Consider the following 20,170-nt stretch of genomic DNA (forward strand, 5'->3'; position numbering starts at 1 on the left):
TAGGTTTGTAGTAGTGCAACTTAACCATAACGTCCCTTTAACAATGTTTTTGTTAGTGATCTATAAATATATACTTTATTGTAAACCCAATAGATGTAAACTCAGATTATTCTAAATACTAATCCCAGTATATGAGATACGACTGATGACAGACCATATGCTCTTCTCATGTCTGCTGACCCAAATTGGAGCAGTGGTTTGAGGCCTAATTAAGGGATAGAAAGCTCCAAGCCAGATCATGATTTCTGTACAACATCAACTCATTTGAGGTAGGGAATCTCAATTGGTTTGGAGACATGTTTTGTTTTGATTTATGTAATTATGGGGAGGAACATTTTCACACTTCGGACCTCATTTAGAGTGAGACAGCAATGGTAAAGTATGTAGTATTTTCGAATATTGAACCGCTCCACGTGTTCATGCGTTGTGAGGTATTTCCCGCATACAATATTTACAGGGTCAGTACAGGTGGTACATTTTGCCTGATCGTGAGTTTCAAATAGCAAAAATAATCTACAATTGTGTATCGCAACAAAATAGGTGGAGATAAAAAATTGAAAAACTATTATTACATACTTTTCTTCAGTGGCGCAACCCCTTCCGTTCATTGCTGAAACAGAAATACTGCAAAGGGAGTTCCAAAAGGGTGGGACATGCACCCCCTTCTCTCCACCATTCCCATGCAGTGCACACACGGGTCAGGAATGTCCCTTTTGTGCATTAACATTTTTTATTCAATTCATTTCTGTCCTCAAAATTAGGGGAACTGGATTTTGAATAGAGAGACATATAGAATATATAGAATATTAGTCCCCGGTGAGGGACAATTAGATTGTTTCAGACAATATGATTGGTACTTGCTGCGTCCTTATCTGCCTGGCAAGGCTCCAGTCACAGCTGTGTCCCTTCAGGGTTTCTTCTGGTAATGGCTACCATGGAAAGTGAGAAGGGCCTGTAACTATGGTCCCTGGGGCATTAACTGAAGCGGTAATGCCCGCTGCCCCAGCTTGGGGCGTATTGCTTAATTAGCACCTGGGAGATGACGTTATTGGACCTCTCTGACAATCAGGTAGCTCAGAAGGCAGGCTTTACCACAAGGTATCGCCCATGTTCCGAGCCCTCTGAACAGTGGGAGGCTGCCATGTTCACCTCCCCCTGGCCCAGCCTCCAGTCCCCTTTTCCTCTCCTCTTCTATGCTGAACATTATCCCCCCATTATGCATGCCTCATTACATGGACACACTCACCCTGCCTGCTGCTGGACACCCACGCCATGCGATCACCTCTTCCTCCACTAATCTCACCTAATTTTTATTATTAGAAAATGTATAAAGAACAGAACTAGGGCCCTAGGACATTTTAACCCTGACAATGGCTGCCATGGAAAGGGAGAAGGCACTATGTTTAGTTCTCTTCATCCTGCGTCCATAACAGACCATTTGTTTTGTATTTATTAATAAAATTGAGAAACAGTGACACCACTGTTTCTCAACTTAAAAAAACAACAATTAGCACCCGATAAATGATACAGTTGTGCTAATAAAAGTAAACCTCTTGGTGTGGGTGGCATTACCGTTTAGGTAATTTCATGGGGGCCCATGTTAAGGCCCGGCTTTGCTCAAGCGTGTAATTTAGGCCCAGGGCCATTATCTGACCGTTAATGCCCACCCCCACTCAGTGCTTATTGCTTAAATAATGCATGCACGTTTCCAGAAATACTAAATATATGTTATCAGTATTCTAAAATACTCAATGGTGTAATGGTAATTACTGTATGCAATATTTCCAGTCGCGAATGTCCCTAACTCTAAATGTAGCCCTTTTTATTTATTTGAACGTGTCAAAAATCCCTTAACAGGTGAATCAGACATAAATAATATTCGAGACCCAGTGTTTGGAATATTAATCACGGCTATACAACTGTGCGCAATAACTCTGTGTGTCAGAACAGGAAGCTGAGACAATGTCTGGGATGAAGGGTATGGTAACTGCGGTATTGAATGTATGGAAGATATGCCTCATATCCTGCTTGCATGTTCGAAACATAGGTGGGGAGAGAGTGAGTGAGATCCATGATTTTGCAATGTAATATTTATGTGCATTATGCACTTGTTACTTTAGCTGGGCCAGATTTGACAATAAGGGGCTATTTGATTGTTATGTTTTTAAGTGATATTTTGATTCATGGGCAAATCCTAGTAAATTAACAATATTACTACTACTATTGCTAATATATATATATATAAGTATACTCGAGGGGATAATGTGTGGATACTTCTACTACGTCTACAAATAAGTATACTCAAAGGGATAATGTGTGACTACTTCTACTACTACTATTGCTACTATATATAAGTATACTCAAAGGGATAATGTGTGACTACTTCTACTACTACTATTGCTACTATATATAAGTATACTCAAAGGGATAATGTGTGACTACTTCTACTGCTACTATATATAATGATGATGATGTGTTATTTATATAGCGCATTTATGCAAAGCGCTTTACACAGAACATATTTACATACAATATCACCCAACCGAAATTGGTACTCATTTATCGACCTGGAAAAGATGAAAGGCTGAGTTGGCCTTGCCAGGATTCGAACCTGCGATCGCAGCAGCGAGCGCTCAACCCGCTGAGCTATCTTACCAGCATGTATATAAAAGTATATTCGATGGGATCATGTGTGGCTACTTCTACTACTACTATTGCTACTATATATAGGTATACCCGAGGGGTAATGTATGACTATTTACACTCTGCCTCTGAAAGCAAGATCAGTTTCAAACTGCCCAAAATTATAAAATAATGTTACCTTATATCAAGTAATTAATAATAGTACCTGATGAATGTTATTCAATCCAAATTTGCTCTAAATTGTTCAACATTCTATACACAATGTACAAAATAAAGTGGTGTTCCATTGCGTGGAATGTGTAGTGCGTGTCATTTGATAGAACCCCATATATATGTATTGATACTCTCTCTCTCCGGGCTCAGACACTGGGGCTTGTTAAACACATGCTGCATGAATCATCCTGTTTAATGCTGTCAGAGATAACCTCTCATTTCTGATGGGCAATTTTAATTTCCTGCTCAAGCCATGCTCTCATAACCGTTTTTGAATATAACAATAGTGACATCAATGTTAATTATGTTAGTAAAATCAAGGCTCTTTTCTGATACACTCCAGAACCTTTCTTTATCTTTAAGGACTGTAATCGTAATCTAAATTAGATATCAGCTGCTTAATGTGTTTAACATGTTTCCCCGGGTGCTTTCTTTTGCACAAAGAGCATTTTGGAAATTGAATTTGGTCAGAAGTCAGAATGATCCATGTGTACAGTGTTGTGTACATCTGCACATCTTTATTAATAATATATAAGAAAAGTTAAGCAAAAAATAATATATTTTTTAACATAATAATATAACCCACAGGGTATGTTACAGTGAACCTATATAACTGCATGCCAACATTTAGCTGTGGGTTGCTTGAAAATGTAGACAAGTCCACATGTACAGAGCGCGTGTAAGATTTGAGGTACGAAAAACAGCCGTAAAATGTGTGCAACAAAGTAGCTTACACTTTGCAGCCTGAGAACATACTTAAAATACACCATTGAGGCCCTAAAGTGACGCAAATTTCAGAGACACAAAAGCAACTCTAAAACACTTAGGAGTTCATGTTGTATGAGAACTGAAGGCGTAAAGTCTTGAGTAAGGTTATAATGCCTTCCATTTACACCATGTCTCAGTTTCAATCATTTGAATTGGGGAGAGGAGGATCGCAACACAACTTGCATTTCTGCTGCCCTCCTTCCGCTACGCCATACAAATTCTCCAGCATTTGCACTGGCATGCATTTTCATGCCGGTGCAAATGCTGGTGATCCCAATGGAGCCTGTCTGCTTTATGCACCAACATTAAGCAGACCCACCAGGATTTTGTGGCATGAAATTGCAAATTCTATGGCATGAAATGGCACATTTTTTGGCACAAACCTTTATTTATTGCAGCATTTTGATAGCACAATTTTTATTGAATGGAGGGTGCAAGATTGGCACATTGCAGGAAAGAGGCAGTGTGCAAGGTTCCAAGAGAGCCAGGGTGTCATTATATGTATCTTTTGTATTATTTTAATAGGAGGAGTCCTAGATGTGTCTGGCCTGGCAGAACAGTGTTTGTTCTGGCTATGTTTTTTCGTTTGATGCACATGCCTATTTGATATTATTAATGGCATTGATCATTATCTTTTGTAATGCTTAAAATATTCCCCTTCTATGTTCCCCAATCCCTCATACACCCACACACCTCTCTCACCAACACACCTCACACGTTTCACCAATTCTCCATCACAACTGATATTTTCGAACCTCACTCTCTCATACACATACTCACATGTTCTGTCACACTGCCAAGTCACAATTTGCACTCTCCGATCCCTGCCAAACTGCAAATCATACTCCCAATTCACACCTTACGCTCCCCAATTCCTCTCACAGTATACAGTCCTTCATTCTTTCATGCTACATCTGCATCTTGCATCCTTTCTCTCATTCTATGGAACTCTTCCCTCATCCTTTCTCGCAATCTGCAGCTTACTGCCTCTTTCCGGCCAAACCCTCTCTGTTTTTTTGCCCCAATGCTACCCTTGAGTCTATACTTCCTCCAATTTCTGTACCTCTGCTCCCTCTCTGCTTCCTGGCCCACCGCCCCACTGCATCCTCTCTGCTCTCTTGGCTACCGCTTCCCCCTTTGACCCACTGCTCTCCCTCTGACCTCCCTCTTGACTACCACTTCACAGCTCACCCATCACTCCCTCTCTCCCCTCTCTCTCTTTTCCCTCTCATATTGTGACAATTTTTCAATGTTTGAAAACTAGATTTTGGCCTGGATCCTCAAAAAATGGGGCATCTAAAAATAGAGCAGAGGATTTGCTATTATTTTTAGATAACCCATTTTTGGAAATGTGCAGGTCGCAAGGCAACTTGTGCATTTCCATGGGGATGCGCTGTAGCGCAAATGATGCGCTGGCCAGTCACCTTGAACATGTTTGGGTTGGAAGAGCTCTCCTGACAATGGTCTACAGGTTCCCTATGCATTTCACTGTAACGGGACTGCCACTGTAAAATGCAACCCAAAAAAAAGAATTCTATCCCATTTGGGGAATAGAAATGCGAGTGAGACAGCAGATGTCACACTTAAAAAAAAAGTATTGCATGATTCAGTAGGGCCAGTAAAGACCATGAAATGCAGTGGCATCCCCTGTGCACCTATTCAAAAGGGGGACATAGGGTTGCCTACAATTTCTGCACTTTTAAAAGCGCATCTTGTTTGTCAATTTGGGATGCGCTTTTAAATGCGCAGAAACAGCCCCTGATTTGTGCAAAGGGGTGAAAAAGGACATCTGAATAGGCGCATATAAGCAGCGCCAATTCAGATGTCCTTTGTGGATTGGGATGCTCTGTTTTGCACAAGTGATGAGATGTGTTTGCGCATTTCATTTCTTGAATCAAAAAAAAGTGTTGAGAAACTGGCCCCTTGAGTACATTTTTTAAATGTGTTTTGCAAAAACAGCAATGTTTGCAGATGTTTTTGCAAAAACTGTACTTTTTGCGCTTTTAAAAAAAAACAGCCGGTTTTGCGACATTTTGTGGGATCGCAAAATCTCTATAAACTGGAGGGTCTGATTAAGCAGGAGTGCCCCATGGGTATCTGTTGTACACATTGCCTGCCATGCTCTTATGGCAGGCAGCATGTACTATTGAAATTAAAACCTAGCTGACATTTGAGCCTGTCAGGAAGGGTTTAATTGTAATTGTTAGCACTGATTTCCCTGCGAGAATGAAAGCATGCCAGGCAGCGTTGCTCACTTTGCACGGCGCAGTGCACTGCACTTTTGCTCTCCGACATGTAAATGATGAACATTTGGTGATGGGAAGTCGCATATATACGTAACAGCTGTCCACCACTAAGTTACTGATTGGATTAAAAGGAGCTCCATAGGAGATGCTAAAAAAGCTGGCATGAAAACATTCTTCAAAAACATCAAAAGGCAGAAAATTGCCACGAAATAGGAGAGGCTTGAAAACAGCTTTAAAACACATGATAGGAGATATGAAGTGGCAACAACTTTAAAGGCACTTAAATAGCTTTAAAAAAAGCTGCGCCCACCTAGAAGATCAAGTGGCCTGCCATTGCATCAAGCGTCGGCTGTATTTAAAATCAGTTGCAGAGACTCAGAAACACTGGGGAGGAAGGCACTCGCAGAGCACCAGCGTCTAAATGGGAAGTCTGACAGCATGTGTGGTAGAATTGAACTTACAGGTGTCTGATTGCGACTGGATCCGAAGCCACATTCAGTGATCAGTCTAGGATGAGTTGTGCTAGGTCAATACAAGTTATGAAAGCAATCCATTTTAGGAAGCGACTCACGTTGTACTAGGGTAGAAATACATTATTTATAACCAACTGTCCTTTTCCGATATCATCCAGCTCAAGGTCACCCTCTTAGCTCAGGAAGGGCTTGCAGCCAATAGCAGGGCTGAGAACAGGGCCGGTGCCACGAGTGTTGCTGCCATTGGTGAATGGTCATTGTGCCACATACGTGCTACTCGCACGTGGTGTGAAGGATCTCCAACTTTCCAAATGTCCCGTGACCAGACGAACAGAACGTGATCTTGCAGAGATGAAACCTTGATCACCCTAAATCATACTTGTGTCTACTTGCTGTGGTCTTGAAAGTTAGCAGACAGGAATGTAAATGTTATGTTATGTTATGTTGTGTTATGTTATGTTAACGGTATTTATATAGCGCACCGTCACCAACAGAACTGGTCCCAAGGCGCTTTGGAGGATCTGTACATGAGAAGGTGGGATGGGTTAGTAAGGTGAAGAGGGAGTAGGATAGTGAGAGGAGTGGTGTACTGTTGGCAGCGTCAACTCAGTAGACACCGGGTGCTTAGCTTTGGTATTGGATCGGTGTCCGTCGCGTGTACTGTTGGTGCGACTTATGTATTGTTGCAGTGTGGTGAAGTGCGTGCAGCTTGTTGTGCGAGAGATGATTGTGTGAGTTTTTTAAGTGTGCAGAGAGTTTGAGTTTATATTGGTAAGAGGGTTATGTGACATTTAACATGCAAGCATTCACAGTTCTGTCTAAATGTAGCACCCGCTGACCTACACAATTTAGTCTGTGTGTGGCACTCACCAATCTTCACAATATTATCCAGATACTGCACAGGCCAATGTTCATAATTCTAAGCGTGGGACATGCTAACATTCTCATTTCCTTTTAAGTGTTGTGCTTGGTAATCTTCATAATTCCATCTAGGTGTGGCACTCGCTAACCTTCACAATATTATCTGGATGCGACGCAGGGCGAAGTTAGAAAATCCATCTAAGTGTGGCACACGCTATGATTCACAATCCTGTCTAGATATGGTGCAGGCTAATGTTCTCAATTCTAAGTGTGGCACATGCTAACATTCAAGTTCCAACTAAGTGTGGCATATGCTAACATTCACAATTCTGTCTCTATACGGCTCGGGCTAATGTTCTCAATTCTAAGTGTGGCACATGCTAACATTCAAATTCCATTTAGGTGTGGCACATGCTAACATTCAAGTTCCAACTAAGTGTGGCATATGCTAACATTCACAATTCTGTCTCTATACGGCTCGGGCTAATGTTCTCAATTCTAAGTGGGGCACATGCTAACATTCAAATTCCATCTAGGTGTGGCATATGCTAACATTCACAATTCTGTCTAGATGCGACGTGTGTGCGGAGAAAAAGTACACTAGTTATTCACTTAACATCTTTCGCACTCAGGCATGCTCTAAATTTAGCATTGGATTGCTCCGTGGTTGTGGCAGCCCTGGCTGTGCACATTTAGGCAATAAATTCCTTGCGGGGGTAGGGGAGTGGAGGCGGAATTACCACCATAGTTACACAAAGGCCCCGGGCTCCTCTCAATCTACCTTGGATAAAGTCCTGCTGTATCGGTGGTCGAGAATTTTCGGCGGCTGCAGCACGGGCATGAAATTCTCTTCCGCTGCGCCTCCTTGCTACAGGGGTTCATCTTTCCTTTTCCTGTGCTCTGAAAACTTTTATTCTAGTTTTATCCTAGTTTCCCGGTTCTCTCAGTTTGACTGTGCACTACTTAGGGTATAGCGCCAAAATACACTTGGGCGTCTGTTGCGCTTTATAGGTGCTGGTAACATAAAGTAACATTAGTATTCCGGGATGAAATACCCTGGGATACTAATAGTTTCGTAAGGCATTTAGATCTTTACCGCTTCGGTTCTGTAATGAACACTGCAGTTGCAGTACGCATTAGTCTAAGAAAGACTAGATTGTGCATTCAGGTTTATTGATATGGAGGGGCAGGTAGCCATGTTGGAAGGAATGCTTCCTGCCGCTCCATATCAATACACTTGAATTTAAAAAGAAAGAAAGGCTATGTTTAATAAAAAGTATGAGATGCAAGTTGGATTGAGATTTGTTTTATTAATCACAGATTAAATTGGGGATCCGTAGTACGTGATACAGCAGGAGACGAAATGGAGGCCGAGATGATGAAAGCGCTCTCAAAGGAATGTAAAGGAACTACCAGCGAGGGAAGGCTTGGAAAAGCACTATCGGTTGTGTGGAAGTGTGAGAAAAGATGGCGGCCGCGGTACTAATGATTTGTATAAACCCAACGCTAGTTTCAGCAAGTTTCCCAGGGAGATTACGATTCAGGGAGAGTTGCACTTTCAAACCGGTTGCAAGGCACTTGATTCAGGGAGGGTTGAGTCAGAGGCAGGTAGAGTTGACTTTGAATGCGCCTATTTGGTGGTGAGGCCTGCAGGCACCCTAAGAAGATGACAAAATCGAGCGAGGTCCATGGAAAGGTGACCTTGAAGCTGCCCTGATGAAACTTGAGGCAGGATCTTGGCATTACAGCAGTAAAGGTCCAGCATCAAACATTCACACTGCTAAGAGGTGAGAACTCCAAGAATTGTGATCAGTACGTCCAAGGCCCTGGAGTGTTCACACTTCTTGTAGCACTGCCTATGCATGCAGAATGCTCCCTGTTAGAATTTCGAGAAAAACAGCACAGGAAAAAAGTCTCCATGAAACAGAAATGCTTCGACCTCGGACATTGCTTTGTGGGCACATTTTTAGTTCCTACTATTAGGTGTCGCTTGCGACATCTATAAGCCACAAGTACTGCACTGCAGTACAGAGAGGGAGGAATGACATATGAGGGGGCACGCAGCGTCTGTAGGTGTGGTTTGGGAAACGCTTTGGCTTTTTTTGGCATATGTCAGCACTAAATTGATCCCTTCTTTTATCCATTGATGAATTGTGTAAATATGTCATGAATATAACAAGAATCTTACCACTAAACTAGTAAATAGTTAGCTTTGGGGTGTGCAGGCCACACTGCAGGCTCGTAGCCTTGGTCTTTTTTCTTTGGTTATGTGCCCACCCATTGCCTGCCCATGGCCATGCTAATCCCTTTGGCCATTCCCAACTATTCCTGCTTCTGCCCGCCAAAAACACCTCCTCATTTGAACACTTTCAGCTCACGTTAATCAAGCCTTACCATCAGGCTTTGCGTTCAAAGTGCCTGCCAGTGTGTGTTCAAATCAGTCTTCTGAGAGTTAGTTGGAGTTGTACACACGCTACTGGTGTAAAATAAAAAAAGTGTCTTACCAGGTCTGCCTGAGCCACTCCATTTATAGGCACTCTGCGTGTCCTTCCCTGAAGTACTGTTAAAAACAAGCATTGGCAAAGCCGCTGAGGTCCTGTTTAAACAAGCATTGGCAAAGCCAACATTTTTGGATTGTGCATAGGTTTTAAGATTTGCCAGGCACTACTATTAGATGCCCAGGTACTCACACCATTGAGTGTCTGCTACCAACAATGGGTAGTTAATGCCATGACAACTGTGCCTGGCAGGTGCCCTTCCTATTCCTACACAAAAACCCACACTGTTGGCATTGCTAATGATTGTTTATTTTGGTATTTGGAAACATTTGCAAAGTCACAAAAAAGGCATTTTGGAACCTCACGTAAAATTGCACTGAAGTCTCGCAGAAAGTACATGAATTGACGGTGTGTCGCCAGTGGACAAACAGAATCGTTCCTTATCAAATATCTTACTGACAAATTAGCTGCTGAACTGCTATATGTGGATGACTGTGGGCGTCATTTATTTGTGTAGATCGAAGCATATCTATGATTGCAATTTTGCAGATGCACAATCTATATTTGTCAAGCACACTTGTTTCTTAAATGCGTTCTGTGTTCCACAGCATTACTTTTGTCATGGCTGTTGTGGTGCAAGTACCACAGAGCAGAGCAGTAAGAGCACAAATAGTGGCAATAGTTTGAAGTTGCCTGGGATCCCACTGGTATGCCATGGTAGTGACCAGTGGGCATGATGCTGCCAAGCAATGCAGGTGGACTGGTGTGTAGAACAGAGCACGTGTTGAGGGAGCTCCATGTCCCTTTAGGCTGCTCATAAATCAGATCTCTTTATAAAATATAAATTGCATTTCTAAAGCTATTCTCAAACGTCTGAAAAACAAACCCCAATCCTGTCGGTTTACATAAAATAGTGCACTGTTAACTGGGTAGGAGAAGCATGGTGGGCAAGTGGCATGCCGCAGCAGGAACACATTGTAATGATTAAGGTACTTCAGGCTGGGGAGACACTGAACATTGGAAAGGTCAGGTGTTGGCACCACTCAGTCTTCAAACAATGTGTATCCCTTAGCAGTTAAAACCCGTATGAAGCAAGTGTTTCTTGCCACCTTGTTGCTGCACCGTTTGCATACATTAACCTCGTCCTGTGCAAGGTGACCAAGAGAGTCAGCATCAGAGGCAGGGTCCGCTCTACAGAAAGACATATATCCAATGCCAAGGAGTCTGGGTTTTGAGATTGAAGACTAGGAGTATTGAAATATTCACAAACACTGGTGGTTATTTCACAGAGCACCAGCACCTTGGGCTTAAAATTGGATATGTAATCAGTCAGACATCTAGTCAGCCCAATACCATACACCATATCATCTTTAATACTCTTAACAGAATATCAATTTGTCTAGCTCAGTCTTAAGCACATATTTGTAATAGAGACACTATATTTGACTTCAAATAGTATAGCTATGTAGGGTGTGTTTTCTTTTATTACATTACATGTAGACACAATGGGCTTCTGTGCAAAGTGTCAACCTATGGTCTTCAATAATAACCGTACATGACATGTAAAACTAAAATACTTTGCATGATAAAAGTTCTGTCGACATGACAATGGTCCTTTCTACTTAAAATGAGAGAGAGAGTGAGAGATTGCAAAAGGCCACCATTACTACATGTTCATGTCTGAACATAGTGCCTGATCCATTGATGGCACCCCGATCTAAATGGAGGGGAGATGCTCTACGCTAGGCTGATGATCCTCTACAGATTTGTGAACTTCTTCAAAAGAATGGTGCTATGATGTGCAGGTGCTACCTTGAAAATGAAAAGGCTTGAGACAAAGAAGAAGGACTTTCCCCCAAAGGCCAGAACGTTTCTGTTTCCCCTAGAAACAGCTGGTCCTCTTTTTTACTAGAAGTACGTTACTGCACTGTACAGTATTGCTCTTTCATGTCACCCCCCTACTAGAAAACGGTGCGTAATCTATAAGCCATGGGGGAGTTTGATATCGGTTACAGAGTTCTTTAGACAGTGACATTTTTGAAGAAGGGAGAAAAAAGAGCCAATGACAAATGTGAATTTAGATTTGTATTTTCTGCATTGTCCACAAGGCTTTCTGGGGCCTGGGTCCAAAATACCTTTAGCTATCCCTCCGCAAATACCTCCCCTCTCGAGCTCTTCACTCCTCTACCTCCAACTCCCTCAGGGTCAGTCGTTTTTCAAAGAAAAGAGCTGGGGATAGATCTCTGTCTTTGGCTGGGGCCTCCCTCTGGAACAGCCTCCCTACCACTCTAAAATGTGTGAGGAATACCCACTTGGTTCCGGAAGAACCTCAAGACCTTCCTATTTTCTTCTGCCTTCGCTCCCCCTCTCCCCAACTGATCGGTTCTCTATTGGCACCGTGCACCTGGCCACACTCTGTTCTCCGGGCCCAGGTACCTGCTCACCCTGCCACCCTCCCGCACTGCCTCCGGGTCACCCCTTGCACTGGGGTCTGTATCTGTACCCATACAGCCCCCCCTTTTCTTCCTGCACTTATCAGACCTACCCTGTCTGTTGCCTTAAACCTAGCACTTGCAAATTGATGGCTGCACTACAATTGTTTGTTGCCTTTATTATTTATTTATTGTTATTTATCTGTTTCTCCTCTGCTTCACACTTTCCACTTCTCCCCCTTCCATGCACTTTTCCCCTCCCCCTCTCCCATGCACTTGCGCATTCTCAATGTCACTGGGCCTAGTAAGATCTCTGTTTTGTTCTCCCCTGTTCCCCTCCCTTGCCCTGTCACGCTCTGAAACACTTGTGTACAAGCGCGATAGAAATAAAATATCAATATTAATATCAATGAATTGTTTTCTGCTATCAGCCAAGGACTAAACTTCTTGAGTCCTCCTCAGTTTCAAGGGTGTCATCTGTTTTGGTGGCGTTTCCGCTCTCCCAGCGAGCACAATGCTTTCCAGTTGAATCACCCAACCAGTAAAACAGTTAAACTGTATCAAGTACTAAAATAAATGTCCATCTTTGACAAAAATGGGGTCTTCACCCAAAGCAATTTGGCTCTCACCTACTCTGTGTACTGTGTCAACTGAAATACCGCAGCCATTGCATTAGCAGCCAATAGATGTGCATTTACTAGTGCCAACACCTCCGCCATTGGTGGACCTCATACGGAGACATTTCCTGGAAGAGACCTTACAGACGATCCATTGGATGAGGCTATAGTGTGTGAGAAAGTGCAGGGGCCAATACTACCTACAGGCACACTTGCTGATAGAGTACAGTTGCAGAAGGGCACATTGATTGAGTAGGAGATTGTTACTTATGCAGAATGGGGGATCAGCAGCTAGAAGCAGTATTTGCACTTTTTAAATAACCATGTCTGGCTAGGAAAGAGTGGGCTGCCTAGATGAAGCAGCAGGGCCAAACTAAAGTGACATTGTCAGGGGTCCCCTCTTTTGACATCCATGGTGCCTTGGAGCTAGAATCTGAGAAGAACCTGACAAAGAACAGATCATGCCTTCTGCTTCAGCGTCCTTACCCCCCTGCACCAAAGTGCCCTCAGAAATCCTAACCAATGCTCTTAAAACGTTCTTCTCCCCCACACATTTGGACCTGCCACCCACAATGGGTAGTTCCCATGACTACGCAAAAGCCAAAACTGTTGCCATTATCAATGCTTGTATATTTGGGTATTTTGGAAACAGTTGCAATGTCACAAAAACAGGCCATTCGGAAGTTGTGTCTCCAGTGAACAACCAGAATCGTACTGTATGAAAAATCTCACTGTCACCAAAACATCACCCCTCAACACACAGCCACCACCCTTTGACACGTGCCAAAGCTGACATTCTAATGACTGGGCTGGGAAGTCCTTTTTGCCAGTTCAATATGACGAGAAGAAACATGTCTCCCACCAGTAGTACAACCGAACGGGTGACGCTGTCAGCCAGCATACCAATGCTGCAACATCAGCAGAAGAGCACACTAGGGCCTCATTACACGGACGGCGGTAAGGAAATAACATTACCGGTAATTGAATACCAGTAACAATAAATTTCCTATCCAATTACGACCTTGACTTGGCGCTATTAGCGCCATCGTTAAGTACGGTGGCACTAATAGCGGCAAGTCCGTGGGTGCGCGACCCCCCGGCCAGAAATAGCAGCATGACGATAATAGCATCCCATCACAAGGTAGGCCGGACATGGCAATAGCGGCATTGAAAAGATCCCAAAACCCCCTACCGGCATGGCGCTAATACCGGCATTGCAAACCACCCGTTAAGAGACCTGAGCAGTGTGTCCACCTGCCACAGGTGGACACATCGAGCACAGGTGTAGGCGATGGAGACTGTGGCAGCACAAAAGGGCGCAGCACAAAAGGGCACCCACACCCCTTCCCACACCCCTTCCCACACAAAAATGCTTCCAATACTGCCCGCATTACATGGGCTGGAGGATATGATTGCAGTGCGGCAGCATCAACAACAGGCAGCACAGAGGAGACGCAGGAGGAGTACGAGTAGGAGTAGGGCAAGGCAGATGCAGCAAGCACCAGCAGGGCACCCAGAAATACCACAGAACCAGCACGATGAGGACAAGAAAATTGCACATAGCCGTACCAGCGCTGTGATGGACCAGGCATCCCTAAGCGTGCCGGGTGAAGCCCTCCTGTACGGCCATGACAAAGTGCCAAAGACAACCATGGCATGTGTGATGCAGGACTAAATTTACATCAGACGGAATGTGCCTATGCCACCTGACATGCAAGCGCAAGATGAGGATGATGTGGGTGGTGATGAGGATGACCGAAAAGGCCCGCAGGGACATGCAAGTGGCAATGTCCAGGAGGTACACGATGTGCATCAGCATCTGATGTATCAGATTCCATGACATCCAAGGTATGACCATCATGCATAAAGATGGGTATTACTGCCCTGATACATGTGGTCAGTCCCACAAAGAATCATCTCCCCAATACAGTACACACACACACAATGATGAATACCAAGCCAGTGTAAAGTTATCGACAGTGTATTGTGAACAAAAGACAACAATAAGTGCATGGCCCCAACTGTGAACACACCCCTACCCCCCTCCCCCCACAACACTCCCAAAAACACCCCTACCCCCTCCCCCCACAACACTCCCAAAAACACTCCTACCCTCCTCCCCCCACAACACTCCCATGTGACCCTCATGGTGTGAACGTGTCCTTTTCAACATGTTGCACCTAGTCCTTGCCCTAATTGTCAGTTCCTGCCCCGCCATTTGGTGGTTGTGATGTGGTGCGCCTCAGGTTGCGCAGAGACCGGCGTAGGGGGCTAATTTGCCGTGAACTCCCAGAGGAGGTGGTGGCCGGATCATCCTGGGTTGTGAGTGGGCATCAGCGCTCAATTGCGTCTGCTATACGGTGCATGGCCTGCCTGAGTTGGCCCATTTCGTTGCAGATCCTGTCGGTGCATGCCTCCATGCCCTCCCTTGTCTGCTGTGCAAAAATACAGAGATCCTCCCTCAGACGGCCTACCTCAACCACATGCTGCCCTACTAGGCCAGTGATCTCCGTCTGCCTCTGAATGATGGCTGTGAGGTCATGTTGAATGGTGCATGCTGGTGGGATGGCTGATGCGCCTTGTTCCATGGCACTGGCCTCAGGTGAGAATACCTGGGGGCTCCATGACACTTCAAGGGTGGGGGTGGGTGACCCTCCTTGGCTACCCAGACCTGTAGACAACTGTTGGTGGCTGGATCCACGACATTCATATGGACACATGATTGGGGGGCCCATCACATTTCACTGTGCATTGTTGGATGCATACACTTACCTCCATCAGACGAAGTAGGCACGCCATGCTCCATTTCTCCTACTCCCTCTCTGCATTCCACTCCGATTGTGGATGCACAGGTCTCCTCCCACTCATGGAGCTTAATAGGCGATTTGCTGCCTCCTCCTGTGCCTGTAGCCAGGTTGCGGTTTAGGGCCAGGATGTTCCTCACACGTAGCTGGAGGTCGTCCCACCTCTTGCGGCAGTCTTTAACTGTGCGGGTGGTGGTGCCTACCGCACTGACCTTGGTGGCTACCTCTGCCCAGACGGCCTTCTTCTTCAGGACGGCCTGCCACCGCATGTCGTTGCAGAAGACCACCTGTGCATTTGCCGCCAGTGTCTCAGTCAGCATTACAAGCTCCTCCTTGCAGAATTTCTCCTTGCGTTGCCACTCTGTAGATTTTTTCAGGGCCTTGGACATCTTTAGGCTGTCCTGGAAGGAGTTTTGTTCGGGTTTCCTGGTAAGGTGTCCTGGATAAGGAGGATGGCAATGGATTGTTTTTTTAAAAGATGGCCGCCATGCTCTTTCCCGTTCCTGTGCGATGACGCTATTTCCGGTTCCGCAAAATAACGGTCACCGCGGCGATGACCGCTAATGGCGATGACCGCTATTTGCATGTGGCGGCAGGTCGGAAGTGCTATCAGCGCTTTCGACAATGCCGTTAAGGGACTTTTTGGGGACTTTTGCAGCATGTCGGTAAGGTCATTACCGGCATGGCGCTATGCTCGTGCCCGCGAACTCGTAATGACACACAATTGGTGGCCTCTTGCGAGGGCGGACACGCCAATTGCACCATGCCGGTAATTGTCAATTTTTACCGCACAACGTGTAATGAGGCCCTATGTCTGGAAAACACCAAACGCTGCATACGAACTCAGTGCAAGACTGCATACACCAGACGAAGGACTGATCGCCTACACTATGACCCAATTAAGCCCAGCACATAGTGGAACACAAATCAACTTTGCCAGAACCATACCTGTTGTGATGGTTTGAGCAGGTGGGCACACAATGGCATGCTCTGGTCATCACACAGTGTGTGTGTTTTTGTTTGAGCGATGCAGGTTTGGAGATGAAGGTGAGGAATAGAGCTATGCAAGGAGCAGAGGGTGGGTGTTGCATAGAGAACACTGAGAGAGCCTGTTTAAATAATTAAAGGCATTGAAGATACTCCCTGTGTTCGCCTTGACTTTATAACAATACTGTCCAGAACTTTCCATGTCTCAAGTCGTGTGCAAATGAGGCTCCACGACCTGAACCCCTTTTTAGAAACTGACAGCGAACATCTCTTTTCTTTTCTTAGAGCCTTTGGTAGCAAAGCACAGAAAGACTGCTGCAAAGTGGCATTGGGGCTACATCAATGTGGTTTTCAAGTGGTAGATTGGTGATTTGTGATAGGGATTCATAACGTGGCACAGACAAACTAAATGGCATCAAGGCGCTAGTATTTGTTAGAAATCAGTATCATTGTGTTGCTCCATCGCAGGAAGTGGCAATTGTCAGGCTGCCTGCTGGCCATGACTTGCCGTACTTGAAATAAGGCTGTCCCAGTCGCAACCACTAAGACTCCTTGTAGTAGAAATAGCCACGTAGGGTGACAATACAACTGCAAGAAAAAACTGAAATCCAGAATCTTGCAATGAGAATAGGAGAACAGAATGAAGGAGGCTTGCGTTGCTGCAGAGGACCTACAACACAGACAAGAATGTAGCGATTAAACCCGATGATAGGTGGCCAAGGACTGTGTCAACAGAAGGCAGAGAATGTTGCAATTCATTCAAGCCTTCTCTCAACGCGTCTTTGTAGGGCTGGATGTCCTGGATGTGCTTCTGAATCCACACAGTGCCAACCACCATCTTGCAATGGGCTGGCACTACTACGTTTGACGGTGGTAGCCATCATGGAATAGGTGCCTTTTATGTACGCAGCAGAACAAAGAGGCAGCCCTTCAATACGTGGGCAGAACACACCATGCAGTAGCAGCAATGGACAGGCCCTATGGACCAATGAGTGGAGCAATAGCGACACTGCAGAAGATCTGGGAAGGTTGTTCTTTGGAACATTTCAAGTAGCTTCAGTCCAATCAAATGCTGGCAGCAGAGATTTCCTCTGCAAAGTGTTGCCATCTTTTTAATGAAGTTAACATGATTTTGCATTTAATTGTTAAGGAAAGTGAAGGGGGCAGTTTAGTTTTCAGACCTACATAAGCCTTTTGATTTCTCATATACAGTAGAGTACAGCCTGCACCTCTAAAAAATACAGAACAAACCTGGATTTCTTTAATCATATACTAGCAGCAAAAGCTCTTTTAGCTTGGTGCTCATCACTGGCCTGATCATTTGGCTCATATCCAGTACCATACAAGTGAAGAATACAGGAGGGTTAATAGGTCTCTAGCTGCATTGCACAAGGAACTTCATTAGGTATCGTACATGTTGTTTAAAGGCCCACCTGAGGGTGTCCTTTATCAACGAGTTGAGGGCAGCAATCGGGCCCAGGGCCTCGGTAATGAGTGTTTGCATTCCAGGCAGAAAGGAATCACCTATCAGAAAGGATTGAATCCACACCTTCTAGGAGGCAAGAGGCCTGAGTCAACACACCCTCAGTGCAATTTCATGAACTTTAAAGGAGGTTAACACATCATTCCATATCAGTGCCGATTTCAATAGCATGCACAAAACTAACCAATACAAGACCACATGGCCCTGAGCATCACACAGACTGATCATGCATCGAATTTGGCCTGGCAATATGGTATGAAAAAAGACAGTTGGGCACTGGGTGAGACATTTGAAACCAGCACTGTAGAATGTCCATGACCCAGGATACACATTTATTTCATAACAACTCACGTACAGTTTTGCATATTACAAATTTCTCCCAACACAAGCAACACAAGCAACAACAGAAAATGTAGAATGAGGGAAAGAATATCGGTTTAAGAAAAGCTCTCAACGCAGTTCCTTTTTATATCAAAGCAGAGGGCCTGAAACTCTGCACCAACAAAACACTGGTGGGGAACCCAACAATAGCTTATACAAGATTATATATAGCCAGGGACATCACTATGTACCGAGTGTTCCTTAAGGACGGCATCCAATGGCTACACATTAGGAATGTTGATGATGACACTTGTTGGGTATGGCTTAACCTCATACATCGGCATTGTAGTCTCCACCCGGTGCATTGTGGATAGAGTGACGCTGCGCAGTGACTTCTTTTTCTGGTGTATTGATGATTGAGAAAAAACAGTTGTAGGAGATGCAATACATCCCATTGCAGCAAAGAGCACATAAGGATTCGCCATTGAACATAAATGTTGATGGCAAGTACAGAAAATGAAATATGGGATGTGCTAGAACAATTTCAAATTAACCATCCAAAGAATGCACAGGGTTTAATTTTTCAGTGGTCAATTCTGGATTATTGGCTAGTTAGCATGAATGACTACTGCAGGTGCAAATGAAGGAAATGCATTCCTGATACCAGCACTGATGACCATCCTTTGCTCTCATGAAATATTGCCAGCCTTAGAAGAAAATCCTACCAGTTCATCATCCATGCAGATTAAGTATGTAAACACATCACTGACCACCCATGTAACCTAGGATAATTGGCTCAATAACCTTCTGTAACGGTCAGTTGAATCTCTTGAGGAGTCTGCCATAGACTGAGTTGAGCTACAGTGCCATATGATTAGGAATACCACCGTAGAGGCCCAGAATGAAATGCTTCAGAAACTACTTTCCCAAAAATACTTCATTCTCTTGGTGTGATAAAGTGGCGGAGGGAGAACATGCAATGACATATTTGCATGGTGCATAACTGATAAAACATTCTGCATTGGGAGGGTGCAACCAACAATAGAAAACCTTATTAGGAAGAAAAATGCAAGCTAGAAGGACCTCATATCATAGGTTATATTTACAGGGCTTCGTCAAAGCCAACAATACCTGTATTAGGCACTCCATTAATAGACGACCAATGAAAATCCTCCAGTAAGGTTCTGTATAAGACCCAGAACAAACAAAACACAACCACAGAATAAACATGATAATTCAGCACATAACATCTGTAGTATGCCATGCCAATAGAAGCCTCTCTTAAATATTTAACCACTTCTGTGAATGCCGGCCGCGCACAAGGACCAGATGCGATGCAGATCTAGATTAACCAGTGAACTGTAGTCGTCTCGTAGTCTGTTTTACATCTGGATTTCAAAGCATGTATCTCAGAGAGCTATATTGCCAACAGCTGTAGAAGAAATACCTAAAAAGGTAATTTCCCTTTCCCGTCAGTCTTCCTTTAAAACTATTTGAACTCAGTGGGGAATATATTGTGTTGGCAACTATGACATGCTCTCAATGACCGGTGCTAAGAAACTAATATTTTCCCAATGCTGCACACCGGTTTTTCACATACAATCCACTATTGTGAACCTGCAGTGTTCTGACGGTGCTGTTCAAGACATGCACCAAGGAGCCTAAGTCCTGTCTCTATTGCAGGAAGGTGCCAAGGAGAAGACCTATTCAAGTGCGCAATTCCAAATGTCCTGCTTCAACTATTGGCAGCACTACACGCCGACATTTGGGGAAAGTAAGTATGGCTAACAGTAATGGTAGACTCGGACAACGGCATGAATATAC

Source organism: Ambystoma mexicanum, chromosome 6p, assembly GCF_040938575.1.
Source record: "Ambystoma mexicanum isolate Mex_15411 chromosome 6p, UKY_AmexF1_1, whole genome shotgun sequence".
Lineage (NCBI taxonomy): Eukaryota > Metazoa > Chordata > Amphibia > Caudata > Ambystomatidae > Ambystoma > Ambystoma mexicanum.